We start from the raw sequence: 17,874 nt of genomic DNA on the forward strand, positions 1-17,874 counted from the left end.
GTGTTGATGTCTATAATTTTTTAAATTAAATTTAATCTACTTATCATTGATGTCTTGTTGTTATTTTCCACTTGACATTTTAAAATATCTATATTTAATGAAAATAAACTTTACAATTCATTTCAAAATTTGTTACCTCACAATGAATATGGATAATTTGATGCATATCCATTTTTTTTATAATTAATTTTAAGATGCACTTCATATTTTAAAACTAAATTGATGTTTTATTTTTATTTTCCACTTGACATTTTAAAATTTCTTTGTTTAATAAAAATAAGTTTTACAACTACATTTCAAAATTTGTTGTTTCACAATGAACATGGATAATTTGATACATATCCATTTTTTTCTGATTAATTTTAAGATACACTTCATATTTTAAAATTTGTATCTTTAATAAAGACAAAATTAATATAATATTTCAAAATTTAACGTGTTATAATTACAACTTGGAATCTATATATTTGTGATATGTTGTTATTTTCCAATTTACATTAATTTTTTTAATGTTTTTCTACTCTTTTAAAACCTTGTATATTTATAATGCTCTATTGTTCTTTCCCACATTACATTCTAAAATTTATGTTTAGTGAAACTAAAATTTTTTAAAATTAACCTTCAAAATTTACTATTTCACAAATATGGACATGTATAATTTAATAGATACACAAGATTTTTTAATTAATTTTATATTCTATGGCCTGAAATGATAATTTTATTATAAAGATACATTTTCAACATTTATAATTTCATAAATATGGGGATAAACAATTTTGAATTTATATATTAATATTCTTTAAATTTGCTATCTAGATGACCTGAGGGCTTCAGTTTGAACTACGTTAATGTAGAAATATATAAGAAAGAGAACCTTGCAAAAATCTATGTATAAAAGAAGAGAAACCGTAGATATTTAAACACAGAAAAATTCAAGTATTGTGAAATTACAAAATACACAATATTGTGAAATTATAGAATATACAGTGTTGTGAAATTAACAGAAGGAGAAATCTTTCACTGTATATTCATAGCTACAGTTTTACAAAAGAAATATAAACAGATTTTCCAGATAGCTAGTACTATAAAAATACCATTTCCGAGAATAAACATCTTGATAAAAGGAAAACTTTATATCTAAATTATAGATAGATATCACAATAAAGATGAATTATCTAGAAAATGAACACATTGACAAAGAGGAACAATATAACCAAATATCGAAAGCCATTTACAGTAAAAGTATTATTTTGGAAAACAACTTTTCATTAACAAAGGAATAACCAATAAAGGCTGAGCATTATGGCCACAATAGTGCTAATGCACTCAGCAAAGAAAACCAAAACTACCAATCTGAAAATGATAAATTACCCTTATTATCATACCGCGATGGGTCGCCTGTGACTGCATAGGTTTTAGGGCAATGTTTGTCATGTATTAACCATAACCTCAGAGGAGCAGAACCGTCGGACCGAGATTACCTCGATTAGGGGGATATCACTTGAATCTCGACTGAGACTCGCATACATTAAACACAAAATTTGAAACATAGAGAAAATTGGAAACCGAAGCTTAGCCTCAACAATATTTCGGCATAGACTAAGCAAGTTGGGAAAGTACAAACTTCAAAATCCATTAGCTAAACTAAATAAGTGTACTAAGTGCTATTCCGGTTTCATGATTATATGAAACAACACTAGCCGAAATGGAATTTAACCATATAAACAATCTGGAATGATAGCAGGGGACAAACCCTCATTTAAAACAACTGTGCAAGCAAATCACTCTTCAAAGAAAAAACTGAGCATTAAATTAATAAATATATATGCAGAGAGTAATTCAACATTTAAAACTGCCGAGTCAAGCCAAAGCATAAGTTAACCAGAACTCAGAAAGAGTCGACACCGCTGTAGGACAACTTCTATATTGACTTGTGAGTAAAACTTACAAAACCTAAGGGAAAACATTATCACATAAAATTAACAGTTAGCTTAACAATAAAATCTTGACAGAAACAATCCTCGGGAGGTCTCGACACGTTCCATAATACCCAAAAGGGTTCATCAACGTTATAATCGCTTCAAGTAAACAAATAAACTTTCTAAAGCATTAACCCTGTGAAGTGGCATTCAAAAGGAAACCAGGACCTGTTAGAACCCCTAAACATGGACAAGAACTTGCACATACCTGGAGCAATTGGTTGAATCAGGGCATAGAACCATGATAGAACACCGGAGGTTGTTAGGGTCCCACCCTGACCCCCTTATTTATGTCATGGGATCACGTCATAGTCAAGAGTCAATAAAGCCCATATTAATATTTGTAAGTGGTTAACCCGCAATTAATGACGGGACCAAAGTTAGTTGCAAATGGGCGGTAATATTAGATAGATGGTAAATGGGCGGTAGTATTAGATAGATGGTATTAATAAAACCCACGGTATTGGCCGTGGTATTGCATGTATGAGTCATACATAAAGGATAGAGACTCCCTGCAAGGAGTATCGTGTCTTGTTTTGTAATCGAGCTCTGCTCTATTGGAGGTTGCCCCCTCGAAGAGGCCTGTGAACATTTCTCTTTGAGTAATAAAATCATTGCTATTCTATGTTCTGGGTATATTTTCTTCGCATATTCTATGTTCTGGGTATCTTTTCTTCGCATATTCTATGTTCGGTATTACTTTGCAGGTTAAGAGCATAACAAGTGGTATCAGAGCACTTTCCAGGGCTCGGTGGGATCCCCAAATTTTAGCAAATTTTTTTTTGGCTAGAGACGTGTTCCGGCATCTTTAAACCACGGGATCTGTCATTAAGCGCATAAAACTGCAGATTTGGGGAGGCATGCACGTAGGAAATACAAGAGGTGGTCACGTCTATTGGACTCCCTTGTAACCCCTGTGGGTACCCCTTCGAGTAGTAGCACATTAGACAGAACCGCGCACGGACTGTCTTCCACGTACCCTCTGGGTATATAGGAAGCCCCCTAGCTCCCTTGAAGCCTCGCCATAGATAAACCTTCGGCCTTCTTGTGGCTACAGTACACCAAGAATAGCACTCAGAGAGATTACTCGCCCGTACGATAGGGTAGTCGGGTTGTTCGGCTAAGGGTACGGTCGATCCTCCTTAGTTAGAGCCCTGAAACATTGGGCCGAGTACTACTGTCAGACCCTTATGTATATTGCGATCTGTAGCACCTGACACTCCTCAAGACCATAGTTCCCTTTCTATCGGGGGATCACACATCACCTATTCCAGATCAGCAAGTGCAGCAGCAGCCGACATCAGTCCCGCAGCTCCATCAGATCAATAGCAGCAGTTGTTCCACCATTCAGATCTCTCAGATCCACCAGATTGGAGTAGTTGTGAAGGGTTCCTGTCCTTGGATATAATTTTTGCAGGACTTTTGGCGGCATTGACATTCTGAGGATTTGGCGACTGCAGTATTGATCAGGAAGGAGTAAAACTCCGTTAGGAGTTTTCCAAAAAAAAAAAAAAAAAAGTCTGAGATCTTCCGGGGCGTTTATTGGTGACCTAGCCCATCAGAATCAAGACAACGAGCTGAGCAAGGTGGTACCATTCAATTTCTTAGTAAAAATTTTTTTAGGCGGTCCCAATTTTTCATCAGGTTGGTGTATGGTAGAAACTCGCGCTCAAGTGATGGCCAATGAAAGGATAGACAAAATTGAAGACCATGTGAACTCCCTCCAAACTGCGGTGAAGAATATCGAACTTGAGCTTAAAGGAATAAGTCTCCAGATACATGATGCACTCCCAAAGGGCAAAGACCCAGCCCACGAGGAGGCGTATAATGGCCATGAATACCATGAGGGTGAGTCTAGCCACTCTCATCACGTCTATCACGCCCATCCACCACCCAGTCAGCGACCTCCCAAGTTGGATATGCATAAATTTGACGGTTCTCACACGTCCGCATGGCTAGCACAAATGGAGCAGTATTTCCAATTGAATCATATCATAGATGAGGGGACTAAGCTTATGGTGGGCACCATGTACTTGGACAATGAACGATGGCAATGGAAGGAATGGCATCAGCGTTGCAATGGATATTTTCAGAATTGGGCCCAATTTGCCAAAGCTCTTCGAAGTCGCTTTGAACAGGAAGACTCTTTTTTGGGGCGTCTCACTAAGCTCCGACAGACGGGTACAGTGGAGGAATATATTACTGCTTTTGAAGCCTTAGCCTTCCGCACTAGGGGTCTCACAGATGAGTTCTACATGGAATGCTTTATCAGCAGTCTTAAAGAAGCCATCAAAGCTCAGGTTCTACTCCACCACCCTCCCACATGGACAGAGGCTTGCCAGGTAGCTCGTAAGGTGGAACGTGCATTAACAGCCCAATCCAGCCGCCCCAACTTCCCCGCTAAAGGTCGTCCCTCACAGGCTCCCAATACGACTCAGACACTTAAGATTCAAAAAGTGTCACCTGCGGAAATGACCGAAAGAAGGAAGCAAGGACTATGTTACTACTGTGATGAAAAATATTCCCCGGGTCATAAATGCAAAGAGCCCAAGTTTTTTCAAATAGATGCCACTGACTACAGCTCCACCGAGGAAGATCCACCACTTGAGGAACCGGAGGCGATCGAAGAAGATAACCAAAAGGAGATTGTATCTAATGAACCAATTATTTCGCTAAATGCATTGGCAGGAATTTCTTCCCCTCAAACTCTCAAAATCAGGGGTTTTCTTAAACATCGCCCAGTAGTAGTCTTGATTGATAGTGGAAGTACCCATAATTTCATCCATCAAAAGATCTCTGAAGCAGCACATTGTTTCGTCAGGGCAGTTTCTAACTTCCAAGTCTAGATTGCAGATGGGGGCACAATGAAATGTGAAGGTCGCTGTGAAAATGTCAAACTTCAAATGGGGGATTATCAATTGAAAACCCACATGTTTGCAATACACATGGGGGGTTGCGACATTGTCCTAGGCGTGGAATGGCTCCGCACTCTTGGGCCAATCACAATGGATTTCCAGGAGTTATATATGAGTTTTAAGCAGAACAACTCCACACATACCCTCTGTGGACTACAGGCGGGAGCCCCCTCTATCATCAGCTCGCATAGGATGGAAAAATTGTTAAAAAAGGGCCATCATGGAGTGGTAGCTCAATTTAATGCCATCCAGGTAGTCGACACCATGTCTCTGCCAATTCATCCTGAGATGCAACAGATTTTAAATAAACATCGGACGGTCTTTGACAAGCCTCATGAGCTTCCACCTTCGCGAGGGGAACATGATCATAGCATCACATTGGTTACAGGGGCCCAACCCCCAAATGTGCGGCCATACAGATATCCGTTCACCCAAAAGAATGAAATAGAAAAAATCATCAAGGAATTGTTGGAAGCAGGTGTCATTCGTCCCAGCATTAGTCCTTATTCATCCCCAGTGGTCATGGTCCTCAAGAAAGATGGGGAGTGGCGGATGTGTCCCGACTTCAGGGCCCTCAATAAGTTAATAGTCAAAGATAAATTTCCCATCCCGGTGGTTGACGATTTGCTGGACGAACTCAATGGGGCTCAATTCTTCACTAAGTTGGATCTTCGCTCAGGCTACTACCAAATTCACATGAAGGAAGTCGACATTCCCAAGACGGCTTTCAGAACTCATGAAGGCCATTATGAGTTCCTGGTCATGCCATTTGGTCTCTGTAATGCCCCCTCTACTTTTCAGAGCCTTATGAATCACCTCCTCAAACCATATCTCAGAAAATTTGTCCTTGTCTTCTTCGATGACATCCTCATCTATAGTGGCACTTGGGCGGCACATCTTCAGCATGTAGATCTACTCTTGCAACTGCTCCGCACGCATAAATTATTTGTCAAGATGTCTAAGTGTTCGTTTGGCATGGAAGAAGTTGAGTATTTGGGCCACATTGTGGGGCGTGAAGGTGTCAAGGTGGACCCCAAAAAGATCCAGGCAATGCAAGAATGGCCTCAACCTAAGACCTTGAAAAGCTTGAGAGGATTTTTGGGTCTCACAGGCTATTATCGTAAATTTGTCCGCAACTATGGCCGCATAGCGAAGCCCCTAACGCAACTCCTAAAGAAAAATTCCTTCTTCTGGAACGAGGAAGCACAACAGGCATTTACCGCTCTCAAAACTGCCATGTGTTCCACTCCCGTCTTAGCACTACTGGACTTCACCAAATCATTTATCATTGAATGTGATGCTTCGGGAACAGGTATTGGAGTGGTCTTAATGCAGGAAGGGCGACCATTGGCCTTCACCAGCCAACAACTAAGTGGGAGGAATCTGGGCCAATCTACCTACGAGAAGGAAATGATGGCCATCTTACATGCAGTCGAGACCTGGCGACCTTACTTGTTGGGGCGACGTTTCCAAATCCGCACAGATCATCACAGTCTTAAATATTTTTTGGAGCAACGCCTATCTTCCCCACAACAAAATAAATGGTTAGCCAAAATGCTGGGATATGATTATGAGATCATTTACAAGAAAGGGAAAGACAACAGTGTAGCAGATGCATTGTTGCGCCAATTTGAGGAGGAAAGTACTCTGCTCGCAATTTCCCTCCCCATTCCAAACTGGATTGAAGAGGCTCGCAGGGAATGGTTTTCACATCCCGGGCTCTCCCAACTCATTTCTCAATTGCAGGTAGATCCTAATTCCAGCAAGGGCTACTCGTGGCAGAATGATATTCTTCGCTACAAGGACAGAGTCGTAATATCACCAACATCCACCCTCAAAAGTCGCATTTTGGCAGAATTGCACTCATCTCCCATTGCAGGACATTCGGGCTTTCAGAAGACGTATGCTCGCACCAGAAGATCATTTTTTTGGACCTGCATGAAACAGGACATCCTTACTTTCGTAGCAGAATGTGACATCTGTCAACGCCACAAAGGGGAAACCGTCAACACACCAGGCACATTACAACCATTGCCCATTCCGGCGTCAATTTGGACGGAGGTCTCCATGGATTTCATTACAGGTCTTCCAAAGTCTGGGAACAAGTCAGTCATCATGGTGGTTGTGGACCGACTGTCGAAGTATGCTCATTTCTGCGCCCTACCCCAACCATTTACACCAACTTTGGTTGCTCAAACTTTCATGGATCAGATCTTCAAATTGCATGGCATGCCCACTTCTATTGTGTCCGACCGCGACCCAATCTTCACCAGTAATTTTTGGCAGGAGCTCTTCAGAATACAAGGCACTCAACTCAAACTCAGTACTTCATATCATCCGCAAACAGATGGTCAAACCGAAGCCGTCAACAAATGTCTAGAAACCTACCTTAGGTGTTTCACTTCAGAAAAGCAACACCTTTGGGTACAGTGGTTACCTCTGGCGGAATGGTGGTATAACACCAACTATCATGCCACCACCAAAATGACTCCCTATGAAGCAGTCTATGGTGAACTTCTGCCTTCCCCTACTTCTTATCTCACGGGGTGCTCCAAAGTACAAGCCGTGGATCAACTCCTACAACACCGCGCAACCATGCTCGCCCATCTGCGCGAGAATCCTCATCAAGCTCAGAACCGTATGAAGTAACAGGCTGACCAACATCGCTAAGAGCGCCAATTTCAAGAAGGGGATTAGGTCTTTTTGAGGCTGCAACCATATAAGCAAACATCACTCAAAGACAAGGGTTGTCAAAAGCTCTCTCCAAAATTCTACGGACCATACCAAGTACTTCAGCGCATTGGAGAAGTGGCTTACAAGTTGGCTTTGCCACCTACAGCAAAAATCCACCCAGTTTTCCATGTATCGTGCCTCAAGAAAGTGATTGGGAACAATTGCCGAGTTCAAACCAGTCTACCTGAATTGGACGAAGAAGGGTCAATCTGGCTTCAACCTGAACAGGTTCTAGACACACGAGACAAGCACCTGCGCGGCCGCATGATTAAGGAGGTCCTCGTCAAATGGAAAGACACCTCTCCGGAAGATGCAACTTGGGAACCAACCACTATTCTTCAGCAGTTTCCGCAGCTTCAGCCTTGAGGACAAGGCTAGTCTTAAGGGGGAGGGCATGTTAGGGTCCCACCCTAACCCCCTTATTTATGTCATGGGATCACGTCATAGTCAAGAGTCAATAAAGCCCATATTAATATTTGTAAGTGGTTAACCCGCAATTAATGACGGGACCACAGTTAGTTGCAAATGGGCGGTAATATTAGATAGATGGTAAATGGGCGGTAGTATTAGATAGATGGTATTAATAAAACCCACGGTATTGGCCCGTGGTATTGCATGTATGAGTCATATATAAGGGATAGGGACTCCCTACGAGGAGTATCGTGTCTTGTTTTGTAATCGAGCTTTGCTCTATTGGAGGTTGCCCCCTCGAAGAGGCCTGTGAACATTTCTCTCTGAGTAATAAAATCATTGCTATTCTGTGTTCTGGGTATATTTTCTTCGCATATTCTGTGTTCTGGGTATCTTTTCTTCGCATATTCTATGTTCGGTATTACTTTGCAGGTTAAGAGCATAACAAAGGTGGTGCCTCGCAGTGATGCCAGGGGCACCGAAAGACCTCCAAAAGTACCTATGGTAAACCCATAAACAACATTATTCGTTATGACAGTAATCAAGAAACAAAATTTGTTGTGTATAGTTAAACCTTAAGAGAGAAGAATTTACCTGCCAAGGCTGCACAATGAGCCGAATCCACCATATAAACAGAGCATTGGGGTCAGTCTCTAGATGCAAGGAACCACATACAACGGCCTACCAGGGTTTCATGACATAAGCTAGAAAGTTGTAAACCAAATACTAAACACAACAGCACAACTGAACAAGGACCTTACCCGAGGCTTAACCAAAGCTGCTAGACAAGGGCTCTGCCAACAGATGAGATTGAGCTCACATAGCCCTCGATGGAACGAGGATACCGAGAAAGGATAGGCAGCTCGTGAGCAGACAACAGAGGTTCTGAGGTCTGCTCTCGCTAATTCTTGGGAGTACAGAAGAGATAAGTTAGATTTAAATGAATTTCGTCAATGATAAATGACAACCCTACGGTGTACCAAAGAAATTAAATGCTGAGTAGTGTGACGGGTCATGTAATTGTTAAATTAATGGAAAAAACACTTGGCAAATAGTTGAATAGGCATACGTTTCAGAATACGAAGAGGTATAAGATGCATGTTTCAACTTTTAATCATTTCACAAACTTGAGGAAAATCGTCGGTTGGTTGGTCATTCCTCTTTGATCCACGTGTCATTAGGTTAATGTAACAAAATGAAATGATCATGCATGTTTCATTATTTATTTTCTTGAATTTTATTTGTACTAATCCTTATACGTGTTCATAAATAATAAGCACAGTAAATTTTTAATCTTGATTTGGTAAAAAATTATTTTAAACAATGTTTAAACACTTGATTTAGATATGCAAGGAAGTTATCACTTTCAATTATATTCATTGATTTAGTGAGGACTACGAGAATATACTGGCATCTTTCAATTCAGGCCATTTGATCAAAAGTATTAATTAAGAAAATGATTAGGTTGCAAATTCCGATGGGGGGGCGCCTATCAACATAGATATATGATTGTTTGACTTTAATTTTAGTAATATTCGTCGAATTTATTTAAATACTTTTAAATCTACATTTTATATCTGAGTTCAAATTGGCGATGAGGACTTATGACAGTCATCATTTGATGAATAATGACGTGGATGGCTTGAAGGCATGGAAAACGGTTGAAATTCTTGTGCGCGTTGGGATACAGATTGGCACCATATGAAATATTGGTGCGAAAGGAATAATGATGCAGATGATTTGATGGGTCAAAACCGGTGTCGAATGAAGATGAATAAAAATATTTTTTAAGTTATTTTATTGATTTATTTATGTATTGAAAAATGTATTTTAAATAATAAAAATTATATTATTGTTTGATTTAATCACAAATATGAATTAGGTGATTTAGATTACCAATTTAGATTCATTTAATTTTTGATTTATTAAGGGTCGAGAGAGTTCAAATCTTTCTTCACTCTAAAAAGAAATTTGCTTTACTTTCTTTCCATATAAATACCATAGATTATAATTATTATTTTATTAGTTTAGCTATATTTAACATGGTATTTGGTTTAGCTATATTAAACCTAAATAATATGAGTTTTGTATGTATGGTAAGTAAGTTTGATTAAGTTGGTAGTTGTGTGTGACCTAAATTTATGTGGTTTTGGGACAAAAGGGATATATTTGGTGAACATGCCATAGTGTAATATTACGCATTTCCATGTACTGTAGAAATGTGATGTGTTTATCATTATGTCATGACATTTCCTTGCCGTTACTTATGTTCTTACATTTTCTCCTGTAAATATTGTTGCGGATTTTGGTGGATTCACCAATGAGTCTGTTTGTGCCCATGGTTGAAAAACAAAATATTCCTCAAATGGGTTGCTCATCTAAAGATTGTTTCGATATTTGGTGGATTTAACCAGTTTATTTTTGTTGATGGTTGAAGACCAACATATACTTCAGATGGGTAGTGGGAATGGAGTTATGTATTCCCCATTATAATTGTTTTTGATAATTTTAAAATAACTTCTCTATAAACTTAGTTGATCTCAATTGGTTTCTTTTATAAGTAGAAAATTTCATTTATAAATAATGAAAGTACATAGTTCATAGAATAAATAATTCAGAGAGGACTTTATTTATGGATTAAATCAACTCAATGTTACCTATCCGAAAAGAAAATATCAGTAGGATAGCTTCTATGAGAGACTAAAAAAAAATTTACAGACTTTACAGTGTAGAGCGGAGAGTATTACTATGTAGACTAGGAGAACAAAAACATACATTCAGGCAAACAAATGACAAAATAGAGGAGACAAGAGACTATGAAACAAAGTATGGTAGAAAGAGCATGTTGCCAAAGTTCAAATTTAGATCATGAAATGCACCTTCCCTTTCAATGAGAAAGAAGCATAGAACTGGAAAAAAATCCTTGTAGTCTCCGATCTGCTTTGCCATTTTGGATCCTCTAGATGTGGAAAATGGAGATAGAATGAAGCTCTTGGATCAAGATCTATATAATTCATTTCTAGGGATTGAGACTAGGGGATTTAAGGGAGCCTATGTCATTTTCCTAGTCGATGATTGACTTGGAGTCTCTAAAAATTGTCAGATCCCTCAGTCCAATCCTTTTATCACAAAATAGAATTCCCTAGAGGGCAAGTAATTATGCTTGTGTGCTGGTTCCCATACCGTAGTGCTAGTGGAATCTGTAATAAGACCCAAGGCCAAGATGGATGGCCATTCTGCATCCACATAGTCCAAAGGAGGAAGTTCCATGAAAGAAACTCATTAGGAAGTGATACTAGATGTTATGAGGAAGAGGAGGACTCTTGGGAGAAGAGGGCGGCAAGGAAGAGTGTTCAAGATAGAAAGAGATAATTCTATAGCTACTTTTCCAGATGTAGAGCAAAATATGATCAAAGATGAGGGCATTCCTAGCCCGCCAAATGCCCTAGATGATGAAGTAGGCCATCGTACCATAAGATAGATGGTGTGCAGTGCAACTTCCAAGACAAGTGACTATATCAAAGCGCTCCCAATTTGCATGGGATTTAACCAATTGAAGCACACAAGTCCAGAGAGAGGAGGAAAAGGGACAATGTAGGAAAAGGTGGTTGGTATCCTCTCCAACAGAAGAGCAAAGGCAACATAGGCTCGGGCCCTAATAGCCTCTCCGACAAATGATTTCCCAAGTCGAGATCTAGTTGTGCACCACCAACCATAAGAAGCATTTGAGCTTGAGTGGGAAATTGCAATTCCATTACCTACTAGCCAAGGAAATAAAGGAATATGTTTAGTAGGCCAGTAGATAATCTAAAATGCCTCATGAACAATGACCTTCCCTAGTTGAGGGCAGCCAAACCAAATGAATTTGTCTACTTTTGATGAAAGGAAAATCCCATCAAGCTTGAGATTACTTATGTAAGATTTCCATTCCAAAGCCATTTTTCTAGGAATTCTAAGCTCGAAGGCGTCTTTCCAATGACTGAATGTTGTAGAGGAAAGATGAGAAGAAGCAATATCCTTAATCACAAAATAACCATGATTGTGCAGGAAACTAATAAGAGGATGAGAAAGTAAATGTCGACCTATCACGCTAGAGAGGGAGTCCAGGCCAATCTGCGGAGAAGATCCTGAGCCAACATCCCATCATAGATTACCGAAAAACCAATGTCTAGAGTGGAGAAGGTTATGCCAACTCGAAGAGATATTGGGAGGATTGGGAGGATACAGGGCACCAACTTGAATCCAGACAATGAGATCCTTGTTCTGAAGATATTTGGCCTTGATAATTTGACTCCATAAGCCATCGTTGCTTACAAAACGCCACAACTTTTTAAAGAGAAAAGCAAGGTTGAATGAGGAGTTAACTTTTAAACCTCAATCTCCTTGTTTAACGAGAAGATTTAGTATCTCCAAATTGGACAGATCGAATTTGTGATATGACTGTGTTTCAACCCACAAGAAACAAGAAACTATTGAGTTGATCTTACGGATGACTCCTTTATGGATTCTGAAAATGTGCATCTAGTAAATATAAATGCTGTGAAGAAAAAATTTGATTGGAATTAGATGCCCTCCCATGAGATCCATGAGTGGGACCACTGTGAGAGTCGATTTTCCAATTTTAGAAGAAGCCAATCCCAATCTTTGTTTTTGTATCCATTTGGATTTAACGAGAACCTCAAGTACTGAAACCATCATCCAAAGGAGAGAATTTTACCCAAAATGTGCAAGCAATCCCCAATATCCCACTATCCATTTCACCTTAGGATTGTTAGAAATCAATAAAGATTTCTTTTGGTTCATGAATAGTCCCGAGGCAAATCTAAAATTTGCAAGAATATTATGAAAAACCTTCCATTCAGAGGGATTTGATTTCCCAATAAAAAGGTCATACACAAAAATTAAATGGGAGAGGGGGATCCTGTCAGCAATTTTGCATCCAGATAAAAGGCCGCACTCACGAGATTTTAAAAATCTTCTAGACATACCATCAATGACGATAAGGAACATTAGAGGGGATAGAGTGCAACCTTGTTGAAGACCTCTAGAGACTGAGAAGAAAATTGTAGGAAAACCGTTGATCAGTATTGCAGATGATGCACTCTTGATGCAAGCTTTAATCGAGTTTATCATTTTAGGTCCATTTATGAAGGAACCTCCACAAAAGTTCCCAATCAACACAGTCAAATGCCTTGTTGAGGTTGATCTTCATAAGGCAAGCGTCCAAATGAGAGGTCTTGATAGAATGAAGACACTGATGAGTGATTGCTACAACATCATAAATCTGATGGTGCTCTAAATAGCCAAATTGTTTAGTAGATGTGTGCTTGGATAGGAATGGTTTGAGTTGGTTAGCAATGGTTTTAGAAATAAGCTTGTAAATGGTGTTACACATTGAGATTAGGCGATAGTTTGTGAAGGAGACATGATTAGGAACCTTGGGGATGAGGGTGATGAACGAGGAATTTGTTACACTTGAGACCCAACCAAGATAACGAGATCCTTCAACCATGTCTGTAAGCTCAACAATGATGATGTCCAGAAAATGAACAAAGAGTTCAATGGTCCATCGGCCAGTGCCAAGGCTTTTCCCTCTGGCCATTTCTTTTAAGACTCATAAGACTTCATTAATTGGGTTTATTTAGCAATGATAAGATCGATAGGGCTTTTCCCTCAATTGAGTTTATTTAGTTGGACAATCTCGTTTATTTATTATGTTTAAGAAAATATTGTTATTTTTTCATTGAGGTTCAAATTTTTAATAGTTGATTATTCATTATAAAATATTAAAATGACTCACGATTCCTGGTCTACTAGTCCATGGCCGATAGTACACTGCACAAGCACCTGTATGGAAAGTTGCTTTAATTTATCCTTCCTCTTTACTCGAGTAAGTAGTAAATGCATATATCCCATCACTTAATCAATGCCTCCATTCAATACTACACCATGGGAGGAATATTGTGAAGAACCCTGTCTATGTTGAGTGGTTGCGAGGATGTGGGAAATTTTCATAGTTTCTATTAATATATCAAGTTTCGTGAGCTATATATGATGGTCATTGGAGAAAATCCCAACAAGATCCTACAAATTGATGAGCATTAATGAATTAAGTGTGGTGTAGAAGGCACTCCGGAACTTTTGTTTTCCCTTTATTGGTGGCCATGGGTATAGAGCTTATGGACATATTATGGGTACTAGCCTGGGTTACAATCATATTTGAATTAAAAAAAAAATTGAAAAATAAAATCAAAATTGAATATTTACTATTACATAAAATGATATCACTATTGACATACAGAGTTTGATAGGTTTTTCCACCTTTTGAAAAAAAAATAAAAAAATAAAAAAATGATATCACTTTATGACGTTATAATTTAATTTAAAATAAGATTTCTAAAACATATTGACATTATTGCTTAACCATATAAAAATAATGAAAAACAAATTAGATTTAATAAAAAGTTAAGTAATTTGATTCAAAATAAATAAATCATTATCACAAAAATAAAGAAAATTAGGAAGAAAAACCATTATCAAAAACTTTGGTATGAAGTGACTAGAGAAAGTTTCCGGAAAAGAAAATATCAACTTACTTGTCCTGTAGACCCTGATATTTTCCTGCGGACGATTAACCATCTGCCAACGGAAGTGACTAGAGACAGTTTTACATATTTTCCTAAAAAAGATATATCAACTTTGAGGATGGGATTATGTTCATCGGACATTCTAGTTCCAAATTTAATGGATGGCTCATATAGTTCTCTTAATTTTAAGTTGCAACCAAGCTATTTCCAATCAAAATGTTTTGAAATAATAATTTTAGTGAGGAAGAGCACTGCACGTTGTCATTGTTTTATTCCAATGAATATTTATTATTTATATACAGATATATATGAATTATTTGAAAGTATAATATATGTATAGTCGGAATAGGAAATGATTTTTAATTTAGAAAATATAGTATTTTATATTTTAATATAATATTATATTATTGAAAAATTATAAATTTAATTCAGAAAAAAAATTAATGTTCAAAATAATTTTTTTGAATACAAAGATAATAGCAAAAAATATTTTGAAGTTTATATAATTTTAATATTTATTAATATAAAGTTAAAAATTGTTTTAAAGATTGAGTGGTAATAATTAAATTTGAAATTTAAAAAAATTAATTTATTTGAAATTAAAAAAAAAATTAGAGAAAAAGTTTGAAAAAAAAACAAAGTTGGATAATGAATATTTATTATTGCATAAAATTATATCACACTATAAGATTATAATTTAATTTTAAATAGCATTTCTAAAACATATTCACATCATTGCTTAGCCAAATAAAAATAATTAGAAATACATTAAATTTAATAAAAAGCCAAGTAGTATAATTCAAAATGAGTAAAATGAAAATCAACATCTCAAAAATAAATAAAATTACAAATTTAAAAATAAGAAAAAACACAAAATCATATGTCCTTCATTCTTTTAATTATAAAAAATTTTGGTATTTTATAAAGAAATTATTGATACATTTATTAGAATAAAATTATTTAAATACTCATGGCCCATTAGTGACAATGCAAACTTTGAAAAACAATAATCTGTTAACTTGGAGGAATGATTCGGGGTAACTAGGAAATGAAAGATTAAAAAAAAAAAAAACCAAAACTTGTATTCAAAGTTTTAAATTCTTAGAATAATTCAAATGTTTAAAACTATTTTAATGGTAAAAATTTATTTCTTTAAGAGATTTATATAATATATACATATATGTATAATTGACATTAAAATATTTTATTTAATATGGATATTAAAATATTTTGAATATTTCACTTATAAACTATTTTTGCTTATATTAAAATTTTATATTTTATTTAAATTGTTAATATATTTTCAAATACATATTAATATTACCGAGGATTTTATATATTTTACTTTGATCAAAATGGAATATTTTTGTTATCAATAATATTTTTTAAATGTTGCATTTCATTTCAATTATATATATATATATATATATATATATATATATATGAATTACACATTTTTTCTTTTTAGAAAATCACTGAATTATTTTACTTTTAATTCCTCCTTTGAATATATATATATATATATATATATATATATATATATATATATATAATCTTTTTAAAGTTGATATAAAATTATGTTACTTAGGATAAACATCAAAATATCTAAATATTTTATTTATGGCATTAAGAGTGAAAGTAAAATATCTTGAACACATCTACTTCATATTAGGTTGCACTATTAAACATTATTCGAGCTACTGGAGTGTAACCAAATGTGTATATTCATTTAACCAAATATGTATATCCATTTCTATTGGATTTTAACTAAAACTAATCAAATATGTATACTCTAGACAATATTGTTTTTTATTTATAGTTATTTTAGTTTTATTTTGAAACTAACACATACCAATTTCACATTGAGTATGGATGAAATGACACATTACTCTCATACTAGGTATTACAAAGCCTTCCCTTATTGTACCTTTCTTAACATTATCAAACAACCCCATCTTTAAGAATACATGTCTTGCACACTTATTTATTCAAAACTTATAATCTTTAATCTCAAGTTTTTTTTTAAATGAATCTCATTTATCCTTGAATATTTTATTTAATATGGATATTAATTTTTTTTATTTAATATGGGCATTAAAACATTTCAGTTATAGACTATATTTCTTATATTAAAATTTTATATTTTATTTAAGTGATTAATATATTTTCAAATACGCATCAATATTACTAAAGATTTTATCATGCCATATTTTACTTTGATCAAAATTGAATATTTTTGTTATCAATAATATTTTTTAAATGTTGTATTTCATTTCAATTTTATATTTATATTTAAATGAATTACACATTTCTCTCTTTTTAGAAAATTACTGAATTATTTTACTTTTAATTCCAAAGGCAAATCCAATCACCTTAAGAGCAAGTGCTTAAAGACAAGTTTTTGATCAAATGATAAATTTCAATATTGAAAAAGAGGATCTTTATGATCAAATATTTGTTATTGGAACTTGAAAAAACATCTTTGAAGATTGAGAAAAAGTCTATGTCGAAAAGATTATAGAATAAATTTCACATAATCTAAATGATTTCTCTTGATCTTTTAGTTTTGAATGACATTTTGTTTACTAATTTTTATATTCAATGATCTTCTATATTTCAAGATTCTTCTGAAATTTATTTCTTTGACTTTTCCTTTGAACTATCTCATACATTACTAATTATAATAATTTTTTAATTTATAACTATTAAAAAATAAAATTTATAAAAGGAAAAAATATTCAAATCATCTGACGCATTCATTTTTTGTTCTTCTTATTGTCCGTTCCTCCTTATGTTTTCGATATGGAATGGTATGGACAACTGCAATTTGGTAGTTTAAAAATCTCAATATAAAATACGCCAATGAATATATTTTTGCAAAACAAAACAAGGGCTAGAGATCCCTTGCATGGTACGCCGATAAAAATATTTTTGCAAAATCCAAAAAGTTGTACGAAAGTGACGTTGACCAAATCATAACTCTAATGTCTATTTAAAATAAGGTTTTCTTTTTTTAATGACGAATTAAAATAAGGTTGTTTTGTTTATTATTATTTATTTATTTATTATTATTATGGATTTTTTTGTTTTTAATGTAATTTTGCTAAACAAAATTTCTGCTCACATTATTTTTTAGTTGTTTAAAATTTATTTTTGAATTTATAAATAGATTTAGGGTTTTCAACAAATTTTAATTGCTCATATTACGTAGAGTTAAGAGAGTTCTCAACAAATTTCTACTAAAATTTA

Source organism: Pinus tabuliformis, chromosome J (assembly GCF_031772625.1).
Source record: "Pinus tabuliformis cultivar Carrire ecotype Pingquan chromosome J, CPIR1, whole genome shotgun sequence".
Taxonomy (NCBI): Eukaryota; Viridiplantae; Streptophyta; class Pinopsida; order Pinales; family Pinaceae; genus Pinus; species Pinus tabuliformis.